The 26899-nt window shown below is 43.5% G+C and overlaps 1 protein-coding gene across 27 annotated transcripts in view; it reads left to right on the forward strand.

The window, feature by feature from the left end:
- atl (atlastin GTPase) overlaps positions 1-26899 on the forward strand; it is a 496293-nt gene that overhangs the window by 18134 nt on the left and 451260 nt on the right. For 10 of the 27 annotated variants that reach the window (XM_067100861.1, XM_067100878.1, XM_067100882.1 and 7 more), the window contains exon 2: positions 11394-11493. The gene's annotated coding sequence lies outside the window, so the exon portion shown is untranslated. Of the gene's footprint in view, positions 1-11122; positions 11494-26899 lie in introns of all 27 variants that reach the window. The other 17 variants (XM_067100857.1, XM_067100874.1, XM_067100873.1 and 14 more) reach the window with 3 other exon arrangements.

Below are 26899 nucleotides of genomic sequence, written 5' to 3' on the forward strand. Positions count from 1 at the left end.
GTTGACTTTTATTAGACCTAGCCTTTGCAGTTTATGAATTGTTTTACGGCCGTAATATACCAGCGAGCTGTAGATAATAGTTTTGCCTTGAAAGTAATCCTTGTATGTTACGGCATTCCATTATAAAGTAATCTGTGTATGTTATGCCTTTTCATTAGGCGTTAGCTTTTGCAATTCATGAATTGTTTACCGACCATAGGCTACTGGCGAGATGCCGATAATGGTTTTACCTTAAAGTAATTTTCAGATGTTACAAAATTGAATTATTATCTTTCACTAGGCCATAATTTTGTAATTTATGGTTTGTTTATCGGTCTTATGCCGTGCAAACCTTGAAAGTAGTTCTTGGGTATTTTGCCACTTCATTAGGCCTGTACCTTTAGATTTTTGACATAGCTATCACACTTTCCTTTACAGAACTGAAAGTGTTACGCAGAAAGTAATAACCAGAGAGAGGTTTGCAGGTGTTTTTGTTGGCGCCTATAAGTTGATGTTCTGGGCAGGTGAGCAGCTATACTAGACACCTAAGCTTGCTGGCTGCCCGATCTTGAAGAGCCAGCTTTACCTAACACCCTCTCTCATGGGCTCAGTGCAGCACTAGCACCCTGGCGCCCAATTCTCTCCTACTGCCCGTCTTACCACTTGCTCCACCTGGCTCCCTTGCTTCCCTTTCCATGCCTTTGCCCAGTCTTGTGTCTTGGTTATCAGATGTTATATGGTATAGTGATGGAAGAAGTATTTCTCATCCCCGGTGCTTCCCTAGACAGGAGGTCCCCCATCAGCTCCACAATTCTTGGGAGGCAAACTGAAGTCAAAAGGGGAGGTTGGGGTGTTCCACATGAGTTGGTGCCTCGTCGATCATGTTGCAGTCCCAGGTATCGGCAGACAGCCACTGGAAAGGCGTCTTGATGGATGTGTAGTGAAGGAGGTGGCTATCTAGCCCTATCGGATCTCATAAACTCAGTCTGTGTCAGACTCCTAAACCTGGGAGGAGGCATACTGTCAGTCCATGGGAGTCCGAAAGGGTTTTGCCCCCAGAAAGTTACCCCTCAGTCGAGCCTGTTGTCTGCAGGTCTTGACAGACAGCCATTGAAAAATTCATAAAGGTGTGCGCTAGCCATGAGTAAGCGATGGCATTTTCGGTTTATGGATCCCAATATGATAGATAAAAAGTCCCAGTGAATAAGACTCCATTTGACACATTCAGAGATTCTGTGTGGTTGAATTCTGGATCACAGTGTAGACTAGTGATGCAATGCATTTTTAGGTTGCTCTTGGCCCAGTTTGGTGTAGAGTAGTTGTTGTCATTGCTCTGCGAATCGGACAAGACTCAGAGGAAAAAGCAAGTCCTGAAGCTCCCAACTTCAGCGCCCAAATTCAACGCTCAACTTCTGACACCCAAATTTCAAAGGCTCCCAAGTTCAGCGCCAATTCCGAGCTCCACAGTTCGACTCCAGGTTCAGAGCCCAACTTCGAGCTCCAGTTCCAAGCATCCAAATTCGACTCCCCAGGTTCTGGGCGCCCCGATTCCAAGCGCCCGAGTTCCGAGTGCCTGAGTTTTGAGCTCCCAACTTCTGAGTGTCTGTATGTATCCTAGTGTCCGAGTGCTCAGTGGCCTCCGAGGTTCACTGTCCGAGTGCACAGTGGTTGAGCGACTACTATCCGAGCACCCAGTGTCCGTATCCGAGTGCCCAGTGTCTGAGCTCACATGTTTGCGCATCCACCTGTGACGTATGTCCACTCATCCTCCTGTCTGTTTTGAGCCAGCTGTCAGTTATCTAACACCATGCTCGGGACTACAGACACTACCTCTTCGCTTTTCTATGTCGGTTTCATCCACTCCTATGCTTCGTTGGAGACCATTCAGCATCAACTTAGTAATTCGTTGGGCCTGTTACACCGTCCACTGAAAGTAGTGTCCGAGTGTCCAGTGTCAGGGCACCCAGTGCCAGAGGCTCGGTGCCTTGGATTGTTTCCGTGCCCTGTCATGTACAGACTCGGACAGTATGTGGTTTTAGAAGTTTTCGCTCTTGTTTTGTATTCTCTGAAAGGAGATCTCTGGGTGCTCTCTTCTGCTGTGAGATTCACACAGTTTACTAGCAGACTGTCGCTCCCAAGCAGCCTTCCATATCAACACTAGTTTCAGACTACCGACACTTTTTCTTGTACTCTGCTCTTGACAGTGAACTTGCGATATGTTCCTCATTCTCTCTCAGACAGTAGATGAAGGTCGAAAGGAAGATGATCCAGATAGTTCTTTCACCCATTCTCCAGGGCAATTGGATAGGAGCTTGAATATACAGGGAGCACTCTTCCAGATCCCCATCTGAACTCCAGAGAGTTTTTTAGTTCCGTCTTTCGGGACAGAGCTTTCGAAATGGGAGTCTGTGCTTTGACCTCTCCCGATTCCTAGCTCTTCCTGCATATGACTTCCCCTTTTGTCTTGGCATTACTTCAGTCTTTCCAATTCTTCATTAACTTCGAAGAAAAGGGACTCGAAGGCTCTTGACAGTAACCTTTACCGGGACAGGGAAACACAGTCAGACACCTCTGTGTTGTTTCTTAGCCCAGGGTTCTTTAGTCGGATTTCCAGTGGTGGCTGTCTGAACGCACTTGACGTGCAGGAGATGCTGGTCTGCTGAGCTTAGTTCTAGTCTTCTTCTCAGCACCTCAGATCTGGAGTCAAGAGCCCATTTGAAGAGCAGGGGAGAGATGTCAGGACTCAGTCCCCCAAACGGAACCTTCACCTATACTTTGGAGAGCTAAAGCGTTTCTTATGACTCTGGTACTGCACAGTCCTAACTCTGTGGTAGTCTATTTTGGATAATACACCAGTCCCTAACACATCTGCCCAGCAGGAAACTGGATCAGTGTTCCCTCTTAACCAAACAGCAGAGTTTCTTCCCTGTTGATAGATCAATCAAGTCTTTAGTCATTTAGTTTATTCAGGGACTAAGCATCGAGAAGGGCGTACTGGGCAGTCAGGCTTGTCCCCTTCCCATCATAGCCTTTTGATCCTCTTTGAGTTGTCAGAACCTCTTTAAGTAGCAGAAGCAAGTCAACCTTGGACCTGTTTGCATCTTCAAGGAACCTTCATGCTTGAGGAAGTGCTGAACAGTCTCAGGCTCAGTTTCCAGTTACGTATGGTTGTTGGTGGACTCTTCGATATCTTTCCCCAAAACTGTCTTCTCAGACAGCGTAGCTTCAGAGATATTACCAGGGGTGGTCCGCTCTTGCCCAGACAGGCGCTGGACTGTCCATAGGATTGTCTTCCGAAGAGTCTTCGAGACATGCTGCAGAGCTATCTTCCAATGCTAGTGTCTCAGACTTTTCAAATCTCTTCTTTGCCAGACACCTCTGACCCTGCTGCAGATCTAGGTTCTTTGGTGGCACTCTGTGGCACAGAAGGGTGCAATCTATGCTTGTCTGGTGAAGCACAGAGACCTGGATCTTTGTCTTCCTTCTCAAAAGCCTCTCAAGCCTTTTCACACAGCCCCAGGAAGCAGAAAGTGCTATCCTTGTTTTCCTTTGATTTTTAGCCAGAGCGAGGATCCGTCCAAGACCTGGATCGGTATGCTCTCCCTTGGAAGCTTAACGGACATCCTTGGGTCTGGAATCCATCCATCTCTTGAATTCCTAGCTCACTTGGTGCCCAGCAGCGGCACCAGCTACAACCTAGCGTAGCACGTGCTCCAGAGGAGCTCCCGCAACTCTGAGGAAAAGAGTGAACTCTCTGTCAATTGGAGTTTTAGGTATTTTACCTGAACAGGACTTGACGTCTAGAGGACCTTCTTATCCTTTACATTTGTTTGGTTAAGAACCCCTCACCCTTGGATTAAGATTGCATTTGTCCTTCATCCTAAAGAAAATTTCTGAAACACTATCAGATTCAGAACAGCTTTGCCTTCTTACAGTGAAAGCTGAGTCATCAGAGTAGCCTTTGCTTCTTTAGCTCTCAGGCACATATGCCCTGTACAGGCAGTCCTCCGTTATCAGTGGGGTTCTGTTCTGAGGGTGTGATGACAACCGAAAATCAGCGATTTTTGCGCTTTTTTGGTGAATTTCGGGCTTATCAGCGCCGAAAAGTGCTGATTTTCAGTTACTGGCACCTCTGTTAATTATGTATTGGTGCTAGTACCCAATTGTCGGTGCCAATAAGCCGAAATCGGCAATTTTCGGCGCTGTAAATCGCCATTTTCGTCACTAGACAAGCTCCGTAAAACCGGATCACCGTTAACCAGGAACTGCCTGTACTTCCATTTGGCATTGGCTTACTGGAAGCATATCATCCTTCACGTCTCACATCCACATATGCCCATTACTTTCATTCTGCATTGACTTATTGGAAGTATAATCGTCCTTCACATCTCACGATCTTAAGTGAAACCTGAACTTTAGCTCCACTGGCACCCAGTTCAGCCCGGTGCCAGCCACGTCACCGGCACAGAGGCTTCTGAGCCTCAGGCTGCTGGCTCATCTATTTAAACTCACCTGGTGCCAGCTACAAGTCTGGCCTCAGCTGAGGCTTGAGTGCCCAGGGCCGGGCTCCTGGTGCTCAGCTCACCTGGCACCAACTTTAGAGCTTAAAGCGTCCATGATCTCTCCCCAGCAGCTGCGACTCGTGCCCAGCTCCCTTGGCACCAGCTACAGTCTGGCACTAACGGTATTTATACTAATCTGTGAGCTTCCAAATCTCGCCTGGCGCCAACTCCAGACTCATGCCAGCTAAGTAGCCTGTGTAAATTCTGCAGTACCACAGGATAGTGACCGGCATGGTATGGCAGGAGGAAGCATAAGATATTCTCTTTTCTCTTCACCTTCTAGTGAGGTATGGAGTGTTTAGGAGCCAGGAGGTACAAAGTACCACGAGCAACCACCACTCTCAGTGGATGGAGTTGTGTGCTATTTCAGTGTGAATGACAGTATCTGGTTTTTATGTTGGTACTGTGCTGAGGCAAGGGCACCTATTAAAGTTTGCTAGCTATTGGATATCTCCTTAGCTGCATAACTTCCACTGATGCTTGGGCAGCCATTGGAGTACTCCTTCGCTACAAAGCTCCCACGTAAGTAGAGGCGACCCTTGGCTCTGCCGCCATGCCACTACAGGTTAAGTTGAGCAACAACCAGTTGCAGTTTTATACTACAGCTCTCTTAATAATAAAGAACGGCTCAAGCATTGTATTCAGTGCCAACTTTTTCTATTTCAATTTATTTATGACTTAATGTTTTGGAGTAGAATACTGTGTCTATGTATCCAGCCTCCTGTCAGTGTGGGATTCAGCTATGTAATTACTTGGTAAGTTACTTATATAAAAATGATGTTTTTATAATAAAATAAAGTTTTATATATACTTACCAAGTAATTATAGAATCAGAGCCCACCCTCCCTCCCTCTGATGGACATAAGGTACAGAGTAGTTTTGAGAATTGTTTGCTAGGTCGTTCCAATATTCTATTAGTGGGACGGGCTGATCACCTACACAACCATATAATATGCTACCCGCGAAATTCTCTTGAATCTTTAGTTTACATCTGTCATGAGTTAGGCATTTAACTGAGCATATTATGGGTAAAGGTTGTGGTGGGCCATAGTGATCAACAATTTTCAATTTTCCTCACAAAAGAGGTGTGGAGCCTTCGTCTGTCTGTAGCCCACCCTCTGGACTGCCCTGCATCAGGAGGTCTTCACCTCTGTCAGGGAACCATGGCATGTCTCAGGGCAGAGGTCTGTGCTCTTTGCCACCTCTCTTCCAACTGCCGTATGTTTTGAATTTGATGCGTTCTCCAAATGATTTATTCGGTAGAGGTAAGTGCTTGCTTCAGCTGGCTTGCATGTTATCCTCCTTTGGCAAGAGTGACAGTGATGTGCGTTGAGTTATCTAGGATTATAGACACAGTACTCTAGTTGCTGCGGCAATTTCTGAGCTGCATGTCAGTGCTTCAGATGTTCAATCATTTACTCGTCCTGTATCATCATTTATTCCTTCAGTTTCTGATGTTAACCCTGCCCCTGTTACTCATTTTCCCTCTCTATCACTTTGTATCCCTCACTTTTAGACAACTGTTGCTTGTGTACTAGGTGCTCCTTCTCTTCCACTGCTTCTGGTGTTGTGCAGACAGCTCTGGCTGTCACCTCAGCAGGGCCTTTTGGATTTGTTGTGAACCACATGGTAGGGGGATTTGTGTTCCGCGGTGACATAAGGTGAGAACCCACTACCTTCTCTCATCCTGCCGTCTCCCTCCCAGCCATTTGGTGTTACCACCAACACCCCGTGACGTCGTTGCAGGTGGCTGTGGCTACATCATTGTTTTAAGTAACCATTTCCTTAGTGTCTCAGTCCATAGAGTTACTTTTGCTATGTTTTGTTCTTTCTTTAGGCTTGATGGATTTCAGCCTTGATTTTAATAATTCTCCTTTGATTTTTTAAGCAATTCTTTGTTTGCATTGCTCTGCTTCTCCCTCCATTTTGTCAAAGATAAGTCCATTGATTGGTGCTTTTTTTGTAGGCTTCTGCCTCAGCTCCCTTTAAAATGAGTATGAAGTTAAAGCTCTCTTGATTCTGTAGTTGGATTTTGAGGTGACTTTGAAAGTGTATCCCTGAAAGCTGGTTCTTAGAATGCCATTGCTTTGGTTTCCAATTGCTACATGCTGTGACACAGATACTTCAAATTTTTAACCTTCCCCCCTGTTAAGGGAAGCTTTATCCTAATGTCAAATTTAAAGGCTATATCCAAATTCTATCCTAAACAATGACAGAAAGATTTTGGGGCTTCTAGCTCTAAAGATCAGAAGACCTCATTGAAAGTCATTCGCAATATTCAAGGTACCATGACCCAGAGCTGAAGAAAACATAGTGATATATTTTAAGCCCTGGAACAGAAAGTTGCTTTGCATACCTGAGATACTGTTAGAACTTGATCATGTTACCTACCGAGACACAGGTGCTGGAAATCCATAACAAGCACCAGATTAATAAACTGACCACTGTTGTTAATAACCTCTAACAGTGGAGGGCCTACTAAGCATGTGGAATGATTCCTTACATGCTCTCGAAAATCCTCTTGCTCGCAAGACAGATTACAGTTTCTACTGTCATGTAAAGCATGCGGAGATTTTCATAGAATATTCTCGAACATGACTGTCTACGAGATCTTTCCTAGTTGGAAGGTGTAGAACTTCTTCCACCAGGAGATGTAGCTTGGGAACCCATTTCATTTGGGGCCACCAAGAGTTAACAATGGCTTGAGTTCTCAGACACAACTTGTTGTGAGTGTCCATTTGCACAAGAAAGCACGTGGAGGAAAAATATAAGGATCTAGACTCAACCATTCCCGAGGAAAGCACCAAATATCCATGCCAGAGATCCTGGCATGGTGCAGAGTAAATTGAAAGTTTTACATTTTGGGCAGTCATGAACACATCAATGCCCAGGGCTCACCAAAGGTTCCACAACTTCTGATATACTTACAGATGAAGAGATCATTCAGACCGAAGACTTGCCCTTTCCTGCTGAACTGGTCTGTGATAACATGTTTCATGGTTTCTCCCTGGGACAAACTGTGGGAGGAGAATGAAGTTCATGGACTATCCAAGGAGGTTTCTCTGCTAGCCTCAACAAATATCTTGATTTGTACTTCCTTATGTAAGAAAGAGTTTGAATTGTTGGAGAACACTGCAATCATCTTGTCTCTGGTAACAAATTCTGCTTGGATAAGACCTTTCAACCTGACAAAAGCTCTATATTGTTTGTATGTATTTGCTTCCCTATGCAGTCCAACTCCCTAACATTTCGACATTCTCCAGAACGGCTCCTCAGCCTGAGGACAATCTGAAGTCAGCTCTAGAGGCCAATCCACCAACAGTGTTGACCGCTCCCCACCAACGAAGAGAACATAAAAGATCAGTAAAACTGCAACTGGAATAGAGTCTGAAAGACAAGACCTGACTTTCACAGCAAGAGGCAACAACCCTGGAAGCCACCACCATGGCTGGCATTTCTCCAGGCAGACTTCACATGAGACCACTTCAATTTTACTTAAGGATCAGCTGGGACAGGAATGTTTTTCCAGACACCTTCAAATTCCACATATCCCCCAAGATCAAGAAAGACCTGTGCTGATGGAGTTTAGAAGCAAGACTAGTGGAAGGGAAGTCTCTTCTTCCTTTGAGCTGCAACCTAGGCTATTACCCCAACGTGTCGGACCTAGGCTGGGGAGCTCTTCTTGGGAGCAAGGAACTTTCTGGGACATGGTCCCCAGAACAGAGAAAATGGCATATAAATGTCAAGGAACTGAAAGCAGTACATCTGGGATTTCAGTTTTGCAGTACAGAAGTTTACGGGAAGACAGGTGGTCCATTCGGACAGCATGACCACCCTGTCTTACATAAAGAGTCAAGGGGGAACACACACTTTCTCCCTTTACGAGATACAGTAGCAAGGGAGCTTCCTCTTTGGACGGATCGAAACCAGACAACTCTTCTGACTCGATTCATCCAAGGGAAGGTAAACGTTTTGGTGGACAAATTGAGTCACCAAAAGTAGGTGCTTCCCACAGAATGGACTTTGGATCATCAAGTGTGCCAAGATTTATGGAAACTGTGGGGGACACCAATCCTAGACCTCTTTGCTATTTCCAGAAATCACCAACTTCTTCTGTTTTGCTCACCAGTACCTGATCCTTTAGCATGGGCAACAGATGCCATGCTTCAGGACTGGTCCAACAAGCTCTATGCCTTCCCACCTCTCAGTATAGTATGACAGGTGTCGAAAAAATTCCAGCTACATCAGAATGTCTCAATGATTCTAGTAGCACCATTTTGGCCAACAAAAGAGTGGTTTCCGGACATTCTCAAACCAGTATCGGACTTCTCAAGACTGCTACCTCAAAAGCATCCATCTACTCAAACAACCCCATTTTTTGCAGTTTCATCAGGGGTTGTCTACTCTGGCCCTGACAGGCTACAAACTGTCAGGGAACTCCTTCAAAAGAAAGGTTTTCAAAATCAGCTTCACTAGCTGCTGCAAATCAGACGCCAATCATCTGACAGAGTGTATCAAGCTAAGTGGGCAATATTTCGAGCTTGGTGCAAGTCCCACAGAGTTTCCTCTTCTCAAACATCTGTAACAGAAATAGCAGATTTCTGTATATTTGAAGACTGATAGAGGCCCTTCTTCAACCGCGATCATCGGGTGTAGGCTGCGTTAGCTTGGTTTTCGGCATAGAGGGTTAGATCTCTTCTAATCACGATTTGTCAGACCTTATCAAATTGTTTGATACCACAAAAACAGAAAGAGGGGAGCAGTAGTTCCTTGGGAATTTAGGTATGGCCTTTAAAGTTGTCTGGTCCCCGTTTTGAGCATTACACTCAATCTCTTTTTAGAGATGAACTAGAAGACCCTGTTTCTAGTGCCTGTAGCAACAGCTAAATGAGTCAGTGAGATCCATGTAATTGACAGAAGAGGGCTTCTAAGGGGAATGCTGTTTGCCCTGTCCCTGGGGTTTCTGGCCAGGAAATGAAAACTTTGTCAAACCATGGCCACGTTCTTGTACCATTAAAAGCTTATTTCAAGTGGTTGGCCTGGATGTGAGGAAAGAAAGATTTTTGTGTCCTGTAACGGCTTTAAAGTATTAACCTCACAGAACACAAAAGGAGTCGTGGATCATCTAGTATGCATTATGTTGTTCAGACCTAAGACCCCTTACTGTCAAAAAGTGCCCTGGCATTCTTCTTCAGGATTCTCATATTTTGGAAGCTCGTTCCTTGATTGAGATGAGTTTTCCTAGTGTAGAAGTGAAAACACATGAAATCAGAGCAGTAGTATTTTTAGCTTAAGCATACTTTATCTCTTTCCATACTACAAGCCACTTTTTGAGAGTGTCAGTCGTTTTTGTAGCATTATTTAAAAGAGATTGAGACTATATATGATAACTGTAGTACATTGGGTCCATTTTTATGGCTGGTGGTGTTGGGAAGAGAGAGTGAGAGATCCTTCTATCAGTCTTCACCTTGAAACAAGGCTGTTGAATTTCAGAGGAACTCTTTTGGTGTGATGTGCCCGGAGTAACTCCATTTTCTTTATGGTTGGGTAGTGGTTATTTTTATTATTGTGCTGGTGACTATGTTTCTCGGGTTATTTTTTTACAATTGCCCATGACAGAACAACTTTTTTATTTTTGTGAGCAACCTTGTGCTACTAAAATTCCACTGACATAGTGGGTGATTCTTGGCTTCGAACCCTCTTTTCCACTCACGCAACCTAAAGACAAGAGCCATCCAGAGGCAGTATCTTCCTGCAGCAGCTTGTTATGAGGTAAGGATTCAACAAGCATTATTTTAATGCCAGCAATCTGGTCTATTCTCAAATTCATTACCATTATTAATGTTTTGGGTTAGATATGTTCGTGCATCCCACCTCCTGTCAGTGTGGGAATCAGCAGTGTAATTACTTGGTAAGTTACTTATATAAAAATGACAATTTTATGGTAAAGTTTTATTATACTTATTAAGCAGTTACATGATTTGATTTGATCCTGCCCTCCTCCCTGTGCATGAATATAAGGGCATAAACAAATTGAAGCCCATTTGCTAGTTGTTCCTCTCTCTCCCCAAAAGTGGGCGGGGTGAGTCAACTAACCAAAGCAAAATAGTGCGACCTGTGAATTTCAAAATTTTAGCTGCCGAGTGAGTGAAACTAATAGCAATGTGATTACTTGTTAAGTATATATAAAACTATTTTATCATGAAAATATATTTTTAACAAATTGCGAAGGCTCTCAAGAAGTCAAATGCCCCACTACCTCTCCCCACCTATCCCACATGCCCCTTTGGGTAAAACATTTTATTCATCTGTGCAACCTTTAGCCAAAAGATTAGTTATCCAGATTGTGTTGTGACCTGAAGTTGACTGATTTTTTTCACCAAAATTAGAATTTCCAAGGATTTCATGCCATTTTCCATGCTTAGCTTTATTACAGGGGTTTCTTATGGGTGACTTCTAAAGCTCCTTTTTTCTCATTTCTTTTAGTTTAGATTCCCTCCCTACTCCAGCAAATTTCTTTGTTGCTCTGTATCTCATGTTGCATTTAGTGAGGCTCTACTATACAAATATATCCCATTTAGGCTACATGTTAATGCTTCCCAGAAGCTCCATAACTGAAAAATATTTTTGTGGAAGACACATTGTATTGAAGTGATGGACTGGAAATTCAAGATTTTATCCATATTTTAGTTGAACTTTCACAAGTGCTTCATAATTGAAAAATTAGAATACAGTTTTGTGAGATATTGTGTATTGAGACCAGAGGTGGATTAGTGAATGAATTTGGATTTTTCATGCTTAAGAATATTTATTAACTTTCAATTTTACAAGTGACTCTATGCTGGATTTCAGAGTGGTTTTTGAGGTTACTTTGTTAATGAAAAACAATACTTCAAAAAGTGAGGAAATCAAGTCATCTTGCAAGATAGTTACATTATTAACCCCAGATAAGGTGAGTAACTTTTATTGTATTTGTGTGAACACTTCTTGTGGTATGTTTTTATATGTGCAATTTTCCTACAGTTATTTTTTGTTCATAAAAGCAGGTTTCATCTGTGGATATTCAAATTATCTGTTACTATGCATGTGACTGTAACCAACAGTTGATTCATTTTTACTGTGCAGGTATTAGTAACCAATGTGACACTAATCATGTAATTGAAATTGTCACTGAATTTTATACACATAAATTTTGTATTCCATGTTGGGCATCACTTGACTTTTTGTAAATCAATATTAGTGCAGTTGGTAGTTGGTACCACAGTTCTCGGGATTGGAGACTACAGTACCTGAACCACAAATATTAGGTTGACAGTTTAGCAGAATGGGACTCAGAACATTTGGTCAACAACAGAAAATTTCTATATAGTAACTTTTCTCTTAGAAAGTCATTTAATTTGGCTATACTGTATTCAGTGACCCTGCATGTCTGCTTATTACCTCTTCTGTCAGTGGACTGTACTGTGCTTGCTTCCTCCCCATTGTCCTGGAAACCTGCATACTTTGGATTGCTTGGTTCTGCATTATCCAAAGTTTAACCTTTAAGGGACGGGCTAAATATATATCAAGCACACCCCCAGACCTGGCAGACTTTAAGGTTGGCCAGTTTAAGAAAAAACATCAATGGAAAGAGGAAGATATATAAATGCACAAGGTGTAAGAAAAAAATTTTAAAATTTTTCCCCACCTTCCACAGGAAGTTGAAAGTGACTACTGTATTTGCAACCCTGTGTGGGGCCTCTTTTACAAGACACTTGTAAAAATTTAGTAAACCCCCCATATTCGTGGTCTCACTATTTGCGGACCCATGTATTCGCGGATTTCTCAGTGGAATGTATCTACTCATTATTCGCGGAAAATTCACCCATTTGTGGTATTTTTCACTGAGAAATATTCACTTATTACTGTATTTTCATATCATTTTCATGACTAAATCCTCTTTTTGTGAGAAAAGCATTAAAATACTCAGGTATAAGCATTTTTAGAGGGCTTTTTTGTGTTTATACTATCAAAGTAGGCAGTTTTAAGTGTTTTTAGAGGGGGTCTAAGTATTCGCGGATTTTAGCTATTCGCGGGGGGGGGAGTGTGGTACCTATCCCCCGCCAATACAGGGGTTTACTGTATGCTAATTTTACCAAGTTATGCAGTTTTTTTCTAATTATTGTGTTTTTGGTAAAATTATAATTACAGCTCGCACAGTAACATAACAGATAGTAACTAAAATCAGTAAGAAATTCTGAGTATATTTGTTGTAAAATATTTATGAGATTTACTGAGATGGGAAGATGCAGTAACTTTCTTAGCACTTTTCTTTGCAGAATTACAATTATAGCTGACATACTGTAATAAAAGATTAGAACTAAAACCAACAGCAATCCCTGGGTTTATTTATGATCAAATAAATAAAAAGACATCCTGGAGCTGCAGAGAGGCAGTACATTTCCCTCTGAAACCTCAATCATACTGATCGACTTCTTTCCCGTGCTTAGCCATTATAGTTGCCATAAGTGGTATGAACATATTTCCCACTAAATTCATGCAAACTGAATGGCGTGTAACATTATTACTCATGTTAGTTAGCCCATCCATCACTCAAAACCTGTCGTAGATACTCATATGATGATGCTCATCCATTAAGGGTTAACTCTCCTGTTTCATGTCTGTTATGCCTGCTAGCGGATTGGTGTGGTTTTTTGTTGCTTTTTGCCATTGGTGCTGTCTGTGTATTGTCTCCCATTGCTCACAAGCCTGATGTGTACTGTACAGGGCATGTTCTAGAATTGGCACCACTTGTCAACAAAGTTTGCTTTTATCTCTGAGCACTTCATGAGTTTCTACCTGCCTAGTGCCTGTCTAACATTGATCACAAGTGGCTCGAGATGTGGGCCGTATACGAAAGTTAACACAGTATTTGTCCTGGTGGATTCTTGCTGCAGCATTTAAGCAGTCAATGTTTTGCTCCTGTCTCCTGTGGCTGGAGTTTGAGCTTTTTTATATTTACTGAAAACCAGTGGTGTTCTGCTAATACTCTACTGCATAATTTAATTGACCAGGGGTGTTTAGAAGAGTATCTGTATTGTAATTAAAGAACTGTCTACAGCTATAAATGCCTGATCCTACAACAATAATTGGATGATCTAGGGGTTATCCAGTTGACTTTGATCATTTTTCTTTGAGTTTTTATACTAGCGACAATTCTTACCATTGGATCACCTTATCTGTGGTGACTATTTTTACCTTAGTGAACAACCATTTACCACTGGCAGTCCAAACACCTACGTTGTTCATATGCTGAACAAACCTGGATCTTAACTTGTGGATAATTCTTCTGGTGCCAGCTGGAAACCAGTAAAAAGAAAACACACAAGGAATTGGTGGCAACTAGGAAGGTTGATAGGCCTAGGTGGCAACTGTCACCTTCATCGCATATGAATTGAGGAGGTGATGCCTCAGTTTCTTCTTTACTGCCCCTGTAGGAAGGCATGCTTTGCTCGTGTCCAAAGCCGGTGTTTTTTTGTCTTTGCCTATATTTTTGTTTGCTTACGCTTTCAAGTGAAGATGAAATGTTGTAGGACTCTGTCTCCTAATTCATCTTCTTCTTCATCATCACGTTCGTTTCTTGTTAGGTGATGGCGAGTTAGAGACTGTCGCTTCCCTTGGTAGGAAGCATCTCAGACCTATCGTATCGTCTCCTTCGATCATGATCGTACCTCTCCCCCTCCTGACATATGTGATTCTGATGTCAAGGTTTTACGGAATGTGAAGAAGAAGCTTTCAGTAGTACTTCCCTCTGCCCATGTCTGTAGGAAGAATGATTTTGCTCCTGTTAAGAAGACTCATGTTCCTGTTCACGTCCATGGGGAGGGCTCTTCTTGTACACCTCCGATCCTTCATCACCCTCCCTCTTCTCGTCATTCTTCATGTTCACGTTCTCCTAAGGAAGTCCGGGGCTCATGTTCTGGGATCCATGTTTGTGTTGGTACCTTTCTCGTTCCAGGAGCCCTATCGCTCATCTTCCTAGAAGTTCCTCTCAATCTTCCGATGGGACCTGTAGTAGGCATTCCAGTTCCTGCCCAATTGGTTGGGCACGCCCATACAGAAGAACACGTCCATGTTACAGAGCATGGCTGTGCTTCTACTCCAGTTGTTTTGCAACCTTCTGGAAAGGATCCTCTTGGACATTCTGTGTCGTCTGGTATAGAGCGCAGTATCAGACCTGCACATCCGTTGAGCAGATGATCTTCATCTTTCCAGGTCAGTTGTTTGTGGTCATTCTGCTATTCCCACAAGTCCATGCAACAATCCACACCCATCCACTGAATCCACTGACTTTTTGTGTAGCATATTGGTCTCTCGTTCTGTTTGAGAGGAATGCAGTTCTAAATAATTTTCCCTCAACCTCCACGGGTGCTCATTCTCCGAGGCGAGCTTTAGGTCCAGATAATCTTGTTGAAAAGAATGTGGCAGATTCTTCAACTCGTAGGGGAATAGAAGCTCTCCTCAACCCCAAGAAAGAATCGAAGGCTTTTATTGGATTGCCTTGTTCTAATCATGCAGAATTTGCCCTTAATCACGTGAATTCTCTCATCTCTAGGTGGGACAATTCCCTCCGTTCTAGCAGAACATTCAAGCTCCTTCCTACTCCTCTCCCTCGGCATAAACATTTCTATGCTACTCCTAATGTTGCACTTCTTCCTTGACAGTTGGATCCAGATGTGGCCCGGTTGGCCCCAGTACAGTATTTCTTTAGACCAGATTAGGAAGCTGCCTCTTTGCATCATCTGCTTCTTCTGCCTTCCAAGCAGTCTCCTGGCTTGACTTATGGTCAATGGCCAAAATTTGGCAGTGGCAAAAATTTCTTCCTCTGCCCTTGACATTTCCAAAGAAATTGCTGCATAGGCTATTGCAGTCGGGCAGCAAAGCCACTTTGTAGTTGGCTTATTTAACTGCAACTATTTGGGCAAGTATATTGCCGAAGTCTCTAGGTCCATCACTTCGAATTCTGTGTTTGCCCTGAAGAAACGGGGACATCCTCAACACTGTCTCTTTTTCCCAGGGATCAGCTTGACTTAGCCATAGATAGGTGGCGAGCTGATAATAATGACCGGCTTGTACGTCAAGCCATTTCTAAGTCTTCAAATCCTCCTTGTCTTAGTACCTCGAAGGCCAAAACCTCAGCTCCTCCTGAGAAGTCTACAGTTGCCTTGTCATCCAACAGGTCTGGTCAGGTTCCTTCTGCAGTTAGTTTTCCAGTTCAAAGTCTTGTGCTTCGACCTCTGAACAGTCCTCAAGAATTTGCAAGAGTATTCACCCTGGTTTCATCGTGGGCCCACTCCCAGAGAAATCTTCTTCTCAGATACCTCAGTGAATGACTGGCTGATCTTGGCGGCATCTCGGGAGAAGTTAATCCAAGCCAGGAATCGTCTTCTTCAGTTTTGTCACAACTTACGCATCGTGGTCAATTTGGAGAAGTCGATCTCCTCCCAAGTCAGAGGATTCTTTACCTAGGCATGGTCATAGACACAGTCTCGTCGAGGTTTTCCGTCAGACCAGAGAATGGAGAAATTCAAAGGTGCAGCTCAATCTTTCCTTTCGGAGCAGCCTCAACCAGCTCATCAGTGGCAAGTGATTCTGGGTCTTAACCTCCCTTGAGAAGTTGGTCCCTCGTTGTCGTCTACATCTTTGGTTCCTGCACTGGAGGTTGAAAGAGTTTTGGTCCCCTTCAAGGGGTCCTCTTTTATTTTCAAGTTCCATTTTGGAAGAAGTAAGAGAGGACCTGTCATGGTGGTTGAACGAGAGAAACTTGGCCATAGGAGTGCCCCTTCATTCTCTCCTCCTCCAGAGATCCTTCTGTTCTCAGATGCTTCGTACAAGGTTTAGGGAGCTTACTTAGAAGGTCTTGTAACATCCGGGGTTTAGACTCTGCAAGAGCAGCAGCTTCACACCAATGTCCTGGAACTCAAAAGCTGCCTTCCTAGCTCTTCAAGAATTTCAGGAGAGGGTGATGGAATGCTCTGTGGTGCTCATGTTGGACAACACCACAGTGGTGGCCTATGTAAACAAGCAGCGGGGGTTGGTGTCATGCCAACTACACTCCCTGACAGTGCTCATTCGTCAGTGGGTGACAGATCATTCAGTGGACCTCTCTGCCAGGTATATCCCAGGCAGGAGGAATGTAGTGGCGGACAATCTGAGTCTTCGAAGTCAGGTCATAGGTACAGAGTGGTGTCTGCACCAGGACTTAGCAAACAGGCTCTCTCATTTGTGGGGAAGGCCCTCAATAGACCTGTTTGCAACAAGGTTCAACAAGAAACTAGAGGTCTTCTGTTCTGTGGTTCCATATCCCTTTGCAGTGGCAGAGGACACCCTGCAACACCCCTGGGACAATCTGGAGGTTTACGCCTTCCCTCCATTTTGCCTAATCCATCAGGTTCTGAACAGAGTAATGGCCTCTCAGAATGACCCTAGTTGCTCCTATGTGGCCTCACACAGAATGTTTCCCCAATCCTTTAACCCAACTGTCAAAAGCTCTGAGAGAGATTCCTCCTTGGCACAACCTTCTGTGTCAACCCCACTTCCAGAGATACCACCGCTCTGTAGGGTCCCTATCTCTTCACGAATGGAGACTATCCAGTATCTCCTCTAAACGAGAGGCTTTTCTTGCAGAGCAGCATCAGAGATGTCTGGCTATCACAGAAGGTCTTCCTCAGCCATGTACCAGGGGAAGTGGGCTGTTTACTGTGGTTGGTGTTGTCACCAGGGTCTCTCTCCAGCAAGTAGCAGACTTCCTTCCTTTTTTCCACAGAGAGAAACGACTTTCTGTGTCTTCCATCAAGGACTACAGACTGCCCTGAGTGCAGTTCTGTGTATGAGGAATGTCGATCTCTCTTCCTCATGGGAAATCTCAATGTATCTCAAGAGCTTTGAGCAGTCTTGTCCTCCAAAAGAACTTAGACCACCCAGTTGGGACCTGACTTTGGTACGGGGAAGCCTCACCTGTGCTCCTTTTTGGCCTTTACGTCGTGCATCAGACAGGAACCTGACTCTCAAGACGGTTTTCCTGTTGGCCCTGGCCTCTTCGAAACGAGTTGGTGAACTCCATGGCCTATCCTTTGATGTCAAACATATGAGGGGTTGGACATCCGTAGCCTTCAAATTTGTCCAAGAATTCGTGGCTAAGACTCAAAACCCCTCTTCTCATGATGACAGATTTGAATCCTTTTCCATTCTGTCTCTTAATGACTTTGTTGACAACGATCCGGACAAATTGGTCCTTTGTCCTGTTAGAGCAGTACGCTGCTATCTGAAAAGGACTCGTTATCTCAGACCAGGGTCTGAGATAACTGGCTGGAACAAGAAAGAAGAGTCCAAGAATACGATCTCTTTTTGGCTTCGTGAAACTATCAGACAAGCTTATAGTTCGACTTCATGCCCCAGTCCTAACACAGTGCATGCAAGAGCACATGATGCCAGACAGCTAGTCCCTTCTTTGGCATTCAAAAAGAACTTGTCTGTTCAAAGGATTTTGAAGACTGGCACTTAACTTTGTCAGAACACCTTTGGTTCCTTCTATCTGTGGGACATTGCCCACAGGTCCTTTGACACTTTTTCCTTGAGTCTGGTGGTGGCTGCTCAACAACCTGGTGGTGGCTGCTCAACAGGTTGTTTAACTCATCCAGTGCCCCTGGCGGGACAGTTTGTTCTTGACCTAAGATGATGGTAAGAAAGTGAGAATGAAAGAGGTGACTGGTGTCTTTCCTTTTCCTTTCTCTTCTTCTGCACACGGGGGTCAATGAGAAATAATTCCATCATGTGCTGGATCGGTTTGATACAGATGAGGCTGCAGCCTTTTGGTTTGAGTTTTGCTTATTCCTACATGAATATTAAAAGTTTTGCAAAAGCAAGTCCCTCTTCTCTCTGGCAAGGGGAGAGAGGATTGATAGCAAACCGTTAGTGCCTACAAAGGTTTGTTATCTACATGATATGGTTTATGTCCATGCTGCAATGGCTTGTTCTCTTTCAAATGACAGTCCAAATGTCTGTGTTGCCATCAGTGTAGGGATTGATCTTTTGTTTATGTTGGAGTCTCCAGTCATCAAGGATGTGGGAAAAGGATACCCTCATTGCCACTAGAGAGGCCATTTTTAGTATGGCAAGTTTTTCTGTCTGCATCCTAGTCAGCCTGCCAGCACAAGGTTTGTAAATGGCTTTCATACTTGAGCAAATGGTCCAGACCCTTTACCCCGCATCATCAAGAGTTGTACTGCGTACCTTTCAGTCAGGTGTCCTTAGTTGCTGTGCAAGATTCAGGGCTACTGTCATCCCAAGAGCCTGTGTTTACCCTGTCATTTTGACAAAGGGTGCTGCTTCCAGTACAATTTCCATGCAGAGGTGGATGGCATAGATGAGGCTTTCTTTCCTCTCTTTTGTTGTGTATCATCTGGTAGGTCTTCATATCCAGAAACATTAGACTTCATGGATGGAAATAGAAGAAGAGACAGTGGTTGTTGTAGGCTAGTCCTGCACTATGGGTATTCCTCTTAGTTTTGGTTCATTCTGTTACTCATCTTTTTTGAATGGATATTCAAAGCTCATTTCACTATGGCCAGTAAGGGATACAAGATGGAGGAAAAGATGCATAGAATAGCCCAATCATTACCATGCTTACATTTATAGCCAAAAAGGTCTAAACATACAGATATATGATAAATCCTTGGTCTTTTGTAATGACATTTACAATTTTATGTCTTTCTTAGGCATAACATAATTTTGAACTGTCAAAAGCAAGATAATATTTGTTTAATGATGTTCATTCAATGAGATAGTCACCCCAGTTGCTGTCTTTACTGGTGCACCTCAACTCTTACACCTATTACAGCCAGAAATTTCAAGCACTGAATGACAAGATAAGCTTGATGCTTAAGGAGGCAATCATGGAGCCCTTTCCAGAGATGGTGGTTTTTTGCAGTAACTTTTCTGTCATTTTATAAGCTTTTGGTGTATAGACTGATCATAGGCTTTAGTCACATTGAAAATTTTTTCAGTTACCTTTTACTGGATGAAGATGGTGGAACATATGTGATAAATAATGCAAGGGAGCTTTTGTTCTTGCTTGGTATGAAGGACACTCTTGTGCATCCCTGTCCATCTGCCTTTGATGAATATCCTTTAGTTCATGTGGGAAAGGAAGGTGTATGAGTTCTGTGTCCTCTGCTTTGACCTCTCAACAGCACTTCAGGTGTTTACAGTTACACTTAACTCCAGTTGTAACTAGGTCCTCTAGAATCAGGATTTATCTACGCTGCTGCCTAGATGATTGACTGTCATAGCTTTATCCAGGGGGATCATCTTTGTCACCTGGCCCTTCTCCTTAATTTATGTCATTTCTTTGGAAGTAGATTGACTGGAAGAAGTGTTACTTGGCCCCTTTCCACACATTGTGCTCATTTGTCATTTGAACAATAGGATTTGCTGTCACTTTATGCCATCCAGCAATTTAGACAAAGGTCTCAGCTGACAGCTAAGTCCTTACAGGTTAATCCAAGTTCTTACAATCAATCAGATTGTAAGAACTTCACGATTCCCTCGCTTCAGCTGCAGCTATATATTTAGCGAGAAATATCATTGTTGTCTGAGGGGTTATGGGGTCCAGTTACATATGAAATTTTGCAGGACCTTTACAGGTGGTGCCAGGAGATGCTTTGTCTAGGAGTGCATCTGTATCCTCAGCATCAGGGTGATGTCTGGTTAATGAGGATCAACGTGACCACTTTCACATATCTCATAATCAGGGAGGTATTCATTTTGAATAGTTTAAGTCCATGGGCCATAGAAATTGCCATCTCGGTAAAGATCCCAGCATTTCCATCATGTAAAAATTTGTTTTGGGAACTTGACAAGTTGTTGCTGATGTCATCAGCACTGCAGGAATTACTAGCATCTTCCTTCAGAGTAGTCTCTCCTGGACCTAGTAATGGACAGACCCAGAATCCTTCCCCTCTGGAGAAAATTACTGAGGCAACCCCACAACCATCTTGAGCTATTGCAGTTGTGTGTATATTGGTGGTCAGAATGTACAGACTGAGAGTAAGGCTTTTTGAAAATTGTAGCAGTGCATTAGCAGTCACCTGTACCAGGGAGTATGGTAGTATGTTGCTTGTTGTTAAAAACAGAGTAATCCTACACTCAGTGCCTCTTATTCCATGATTGTATGTTACGACTTTGGGTTTCTTATCATCATAAGTTGTCTGCTGCGATTAAGGACTGCAGGGCAGCCTACTCCTGTATTTACATTCATCATAAGTAGGATTTAGGTTCTGATTGTAACATATGGGACCTCCTTCACTATTTTAGGGAGTTTATTTCCAGTTCCTTGTGTAAACTTCCTAATTGGTTGATTTGACTCAGATGACTTTCTTTTTTTGGCTCTCACTATTTCCAAGTGTGTTGAACACTGTGCCGTATGAGATAATGTGTTAGTTGTCTAGTGGCCTTTCCTTTTACCCAGATATTTATAGCTAAGACTCAGTCTTTTGGTGTCAGTGACTGGTTGGGGTTCCCTTCACCATTTCATCCCCATAATCCTCCAACACAGATAACTGGATTATTTGCCCTATCAGGATGGTGTTTTTACATCATTAACTTACGCAAGAATTATGACCTTCAGGGCTTACACAATATGGGCTCTCAAGATACTCAGGTCTCCAGAAATATAGTTTTTGGCTCTGCAACCATGTTACTTAGAGATGCTGTTCTGCCTTTATCATCATCATCATCATCATCTCCGTATGTTTTTACATGTAGCTAATCTCATTTTTGGAATAGACATGTGTTTTACTATTCCAAATCAGAGATGCTGTTCTGCCTTTATCATCATCATCATCATCATCTCCGTAAGTGTTTTTACATGTAGCTAATCTCATTTTTGGAATAGACATGAAATGAATTTTCATGTCTATTCCAAATCATGTTACTTAGAGATGCTGTTCTGCCTTTATCATCATCATCATCATCATCTCCGTAAGTGTTTTTACATGTAGCTAATCTCATTTTTGGAATAGACATGAAATGAATTTTCATCTGTCTCTTCTGACATGTGCTCCCTCTGCCTGCACTCCTGTTAGGTGTAGGGCTTCAACTATTGCGTTGTTTTGTGACTTTCTTATAGGCAGGGGTCCTGTTACTTCCATATGTAATGCACTTTTTCAGCTGTTCCCTCATTCCTTCTCATCACATGTCCAAAGCATTTCAGTCTTGGGTGTTTTCCATATCTGATGCTTTTCTCACCAACTGCTCTCATTCCTTCTCATCACATTTCCCAACCACTTTAGTAATTGGTATCTCACTTTTTTCCAGCCTCAGATCACCATGTTTATTCACCATTTTACCTTCACATTTTGTTTATATGTGGTTTTATTCATAAGCACCGGAATGTTTCGTGTCTAGTTGTGGCAATGGCTCATGTTACAGAGGGAAGGATCACACGGCTTCCTCATCCACTTAATTTGGTATTGTCATCCTTTTGGCACTTTGGAGACATGGCTGTCCAGGGTATCTTTTTTTTCCAGTCCTCTACAGAATACATAAAATGAAAAATACAAATTAACTCCTTGCCATGATCCCTTTCTTACTAAGCAGAGAAGTGACTTGTGCTCTTATTGTTTCCTTTCCTCTCTGCTGGTTTGTAACGTTTCAGTGGATGGTTCTTTCATCCTCCCATGTAAATTGCCTTTCAGGCAACATATGATTAGTGAGGTTGTAATGAACAAATATCACTGCATAACACACAAGCATGTTTTTCAGTGGAAACCACAGGTCTTAGTGTTAGAGTCCTCCAGCCTCCCCTTTACTAGAATCTATCTATGGAATGATTCTCTGGTCCATTGGGATATTGAGTGAAGAGGACTGTCATATGTACAGTAGGTGTGGGCATTCTCAGCTTGGGCCTCTCAGTTTTGAATGGTACAAGTTTGTGTGACTGAGATTACTTTGCACAGTAATCCTACATGATTAATGGGCGTGTATTTCTTTTACATGTATAGGCAGTCCCTGGTTATCGGCGGGGTTTCCGTTCTGAGGGTGTGATGATAACCGAAAATCACCAAAAACTGGAAATCAGTGATTTTCGACGATTTTCAGGCTTATTGGCGCCGATTTTTGGTTATCGTCGCCTCTTAGGTATGTATCAGCACCAATACCCAATTATGGCTGCCAATAAGCAGAAATCGGCAATTTTCGGCAAATTGCCAAAAATTGCCAATTTTCGTCGCCAGACTGGATTGCCATTAACCAAGCCCGCCATTAACCGGGGACTGCCTGTACTGTAATGGAGAAACATGATACTGTATGCTACAGTTATGTGAAATGTCCTTAGAATTTTCAACTGTTAGTGGTACTATTAAAGAAAACCATAACAATTTTGATCTTTGTCATCTCTTTTAAAGCATTGCATACTTCTGTAATTTTTTACTTGTTCATACACAGAACAAACCTTTGGTCTTAACATAAGGGAAAAGTTCTCAAGCTCCAGCTGGAGTCTGGTTAAAAAAGTTACAAGGAAATTGGTGCATCGGAAGATGGACAAGATGGCGGTAGTTAGGAGAGGAGCCAACCTCCTATAACCCATCTCCAAAGGATAGCGTCAGTTTTTCTCTGACCGCCTTTGTAGGAGGAAGCACTTTTGCTTTCTCTCCTAAAAGCCAGTTATTTTGCCACTTCCTGCCTGCATTTGCCATTTGATTCTGCTAATTCCTTTTGGTTTTTGTGATCATTGTGTTTTTGTGTGTTCCCACTGTGAGTATGCAATCCCACAACCCTCCTAAGCCCGTTAAACTCCAGAGAAAATGCCCTGGTGTTGACAACAATCCTTGTTCCCGATCCCTGCCTTCCTTTGCAAAAGACCCCCATTCTACTTGTAGTAGATGTAGAGCTAACCTCTGCAGTGTAAGTAACCCTTGCCCTGAATGTGCTGATTGGCCTCCTAAGCAGTGTAAGAGTTTTGATAGAAAGAGGAGTTATAGAAGGAAGTCTGCGCTGCCACCTTGGGAAGGTTTTCCATCTGCGATGGCAGCTTCCACATCTTTCCCTTCTCATTCTTCCTCTTCCTTACCAAAATCTCACGCTGCTTCTTCTATGGAAAATTTTACTCCCTCACATGCTTCAGTGCTGGAAGATTCGATTGGGGGTGTAGGAGATCTTGTAATTGATGTGGATGTCCATGCTCTCACAGGGGCTTGGTAGAGGCTGCCCCTACTTGTTTTGTGTTTTCAGGTGGTGATGTGCAGAAGTTGTAGGACTGTTGGGACTCCTTAGGCTTCCCAGACATACCAACCCTTTCCGTCCAAGTGTCCCTTTGTTTATCCACCCACACTCCAGTTTCATCCGCCATGACAGTTTCCCAGTCTACTGTCTCTGTGACTTCATCTCATTTCACTTATGCCAGAGCTTCCGTGATGTTAGCTTCCTCCCAGCTGTCATCAACACTCGCTGCTCCCCACTCCATGACGTCATCCATGTTGCCATCAGCTATACTGACTGCTCCTGACGCTCTTATCCAGTCAGCTTGTGATAGGGTCGAAGGTATTTTCATGAAGAAGTTCGGTCAGTTGGAGGTTAAAGTGTCCAAGAAAAGATGTCGTAGATCTCCTTCTTCTTCTTCGTTATCTGTTTTCTTCGTCTTTTGCTCCCTCAGTTCCCTTCAAACACAGGAAAAGAGACTTCGTAGCCCCTCCATGTAAAAAGATTCGCAATTCTTCCTCAGGTTTTCGTCATTCTTCTCCTGTGGCTGTCATTCGATCGTCTAAGCACGTATGTGCTAGTCCAGTTCATGCATCTTCCCTTGATGCCTCACAGTCCCACTCCGCCGCTAAGACACATGTACATGTTCCTATGCCTGCTTCCACTGCACCTCGACCAGCTGATGACAGTTGCAATAGTTCAAGTTCCCAATCAAAAGGCCTCTCCTCCCCATCCTGCTCTAGCTTCAAGTGCTACGCTTGTCCATAGGAAGGACGACAAGGCCCCCATCAAGAGATCTAAACCACTGGATCCCTCTCCTCGTTCAGATTCTCCATGTCATTGTTCCCGATCACATTCCCCTAAGAAGTTTCGTGTTCAGCATTCTTGTTCATGTGGACGGGATCATGATTCATGCTCTTGTTCACGTCGGAGGAGTTCTTAACAGCCTCTTAACCTTTCACAATGTTCACCATTCCATCGCAATTCTGGTTCCCACTCACAAGGGTGTGACAAAAATCAAGTCGGTACCTGATTTATCAGATTGACCAGATCGTGACCCTAGAGGCCAGGAAGTAGAGGATGCAGACCATCAAGGGTTTTTCTCCTCCTACAGTGAGGTACTCAACTTGATTTGTGGTTGCAACATACTGACTCAAGAGCAGGTAGCATCCACCTCCGATATATCTTTGGGTATTTGATACTTTGCCAGGCCTTGAGAAGGAAGCGAAGATGCCCCTAGCATTGCCTTGCTCCAAGCTTGGAAGGGAAATTCTCAAGCAAGTCAGTTCCCTTATCTGTGGCCAGAATAATTCCTTATGATCCAGTAGATGATTCAGATTGCTACCTCCACCTGTGCCATGACATAAACAGTCTTATGCCACTGCAATGGACGTATTACAACAAAGACAAGATGACCCAGACATTGTTCAGTTAGGCACGGGAATCCTTGGGCCGATTAAGGTAAAGAGCACGTCCTTCACCTATCAAGAATCAGCAGCTTTGGAAGCAACTGTTTCATCAGGCTGTTTCTTGGCTAGACCTTTGGTCGTCACTAGTGGCAGAGATCCTGTGTACTGCTATGGCCAAATCTCCAGACAGCGCAGCCTTCCTTGGGTTATTACAGTCTGGAGGTAAAACCATTATACTGTATTCTGTCCCATGTAACGGCTAATATGTGGGCCAACTGTCTGCTTAAGAGAAGAGATTCTGCCCTTTGTGAATTTTCGAAGCTTGTCAGTAGAGATTCAGTGTTAACCTTAAGAAACGGGGATACAGGGGTATTTTAACTACTGCAACTCTCTTTCCAAGAGACCAGCTAGACTCTGCAGTAGGTGGGCGTAGAGCTGACAATAACGACAGATTGGTGCCTCAAGCTGTCACCAAATCTTCTGTTTCTTCTCAGGCTAGCACTTCCAAGCCAAGACCTCAAGTTTCCTCATACTACTCACCAAAGAAGACTCAAGCTGCAACAACTCAACGTAGGCCTCATCAACCCTCTCCTACCACTTCTAAGACAGCCTCTCAGCAGTGTCCCTTGCCTGGCGAGCCATCGGGCAACTTGGCAGCAGTTCGGGGCAGAGACCTGGGTAGTAGATGTCTTACGGGTGGGTTATCTTCTACCCTTCGAGCTTCCAACCACAATCTCCGCGTGTCCAATTCACCAGTCAACTTACTTTCTAGGATTGGCGAAACATCTGGCTCTTCAAGGCGAAGTGAAGAAAATGAGGGAGAAAGGAGCTGTGGAGATAGTGAAGGTCAACTCTCCAGGATTTTACAGCCATATCTTTCTAGTTCCCAAGGCCACAGGCGACTGGAGGCCAGTTATAGACCTGTTGATCCTCAGCCTCTACATCAGAAAGACACGGTTCAGGATGGAGACTCCCTGAACAGTCCTCCAGCCATCAGAGAGAACGACTTCATGCTAACGATAGACCTGAAGGATGCCCATTTCCTAATTCCAATACTGTACATCAATCTTCCCAGAAGTATCTTTGCTTCAATCTGGGATAGATATTTTATCAATTCGAGGTCCTGTGCTTCAGTCTCTCAACAACCCCACAAGTCTTCACCAGAGCCTTCACCTTAGGCTTGACATGGGCACACACTCAAGGACAGATCATGAGATACTTTGATGACTGGCTGGTTCTAGTGGATTCTCGGGTAAAGTTGATTCAACACAGAGAGAAACTTCTCCAATTTTGTCACAGCTTAGGCATCACGATAAATTTGGAAAAGTCAAACCTCTCTCCAAGTCAAAGGCTACTCTACCTAGGGATGGTAATAGACGTGACAGTTCCAAGAGTATTTCTTCCGGAGCAATGTCTAGATAAGTTCAGGAACTATGCTCTTCTTTTCTTCTCCAAGAAGAAGCAACCGGCTCATCAGTGGCAGGTCATTCTAGGTTTTCTGTTGTCAAATCACATTCAGTCCCTCCAATGGAAACTGAAAGAGGTTTGGTCCCCAGCAAAGATCCTCCCTTGTTCAAAGTTCTGTTATCAGAAGAAGTGAGAAAAGACTTAGCCTGGTGGCTGGATGACAGGAACCTAACCATTGGAGTGCCCCTGCACTCTCCTCCTCCGGAGATTCACCTTTTCTCATACACCTCTCACGAGGGATGGGAA

This window comes from Macrobrachium rosenbergii, chromosome 56 (assembly GCF_040412425.1).
Source record: "Macrobrachium rosenbergii isolate ZJJX-2024 chromosome 56, ASM4041242v1, whole genome shotgun sequence".
NCBI classification, from domain to species: domain Eukaryota; kingdom Metazoa; phylum Arthropoda; class Malacostraca; order Decapoda; family Palaemonidae; genus Macrobrachium; species Macrobrachium rosenbergii.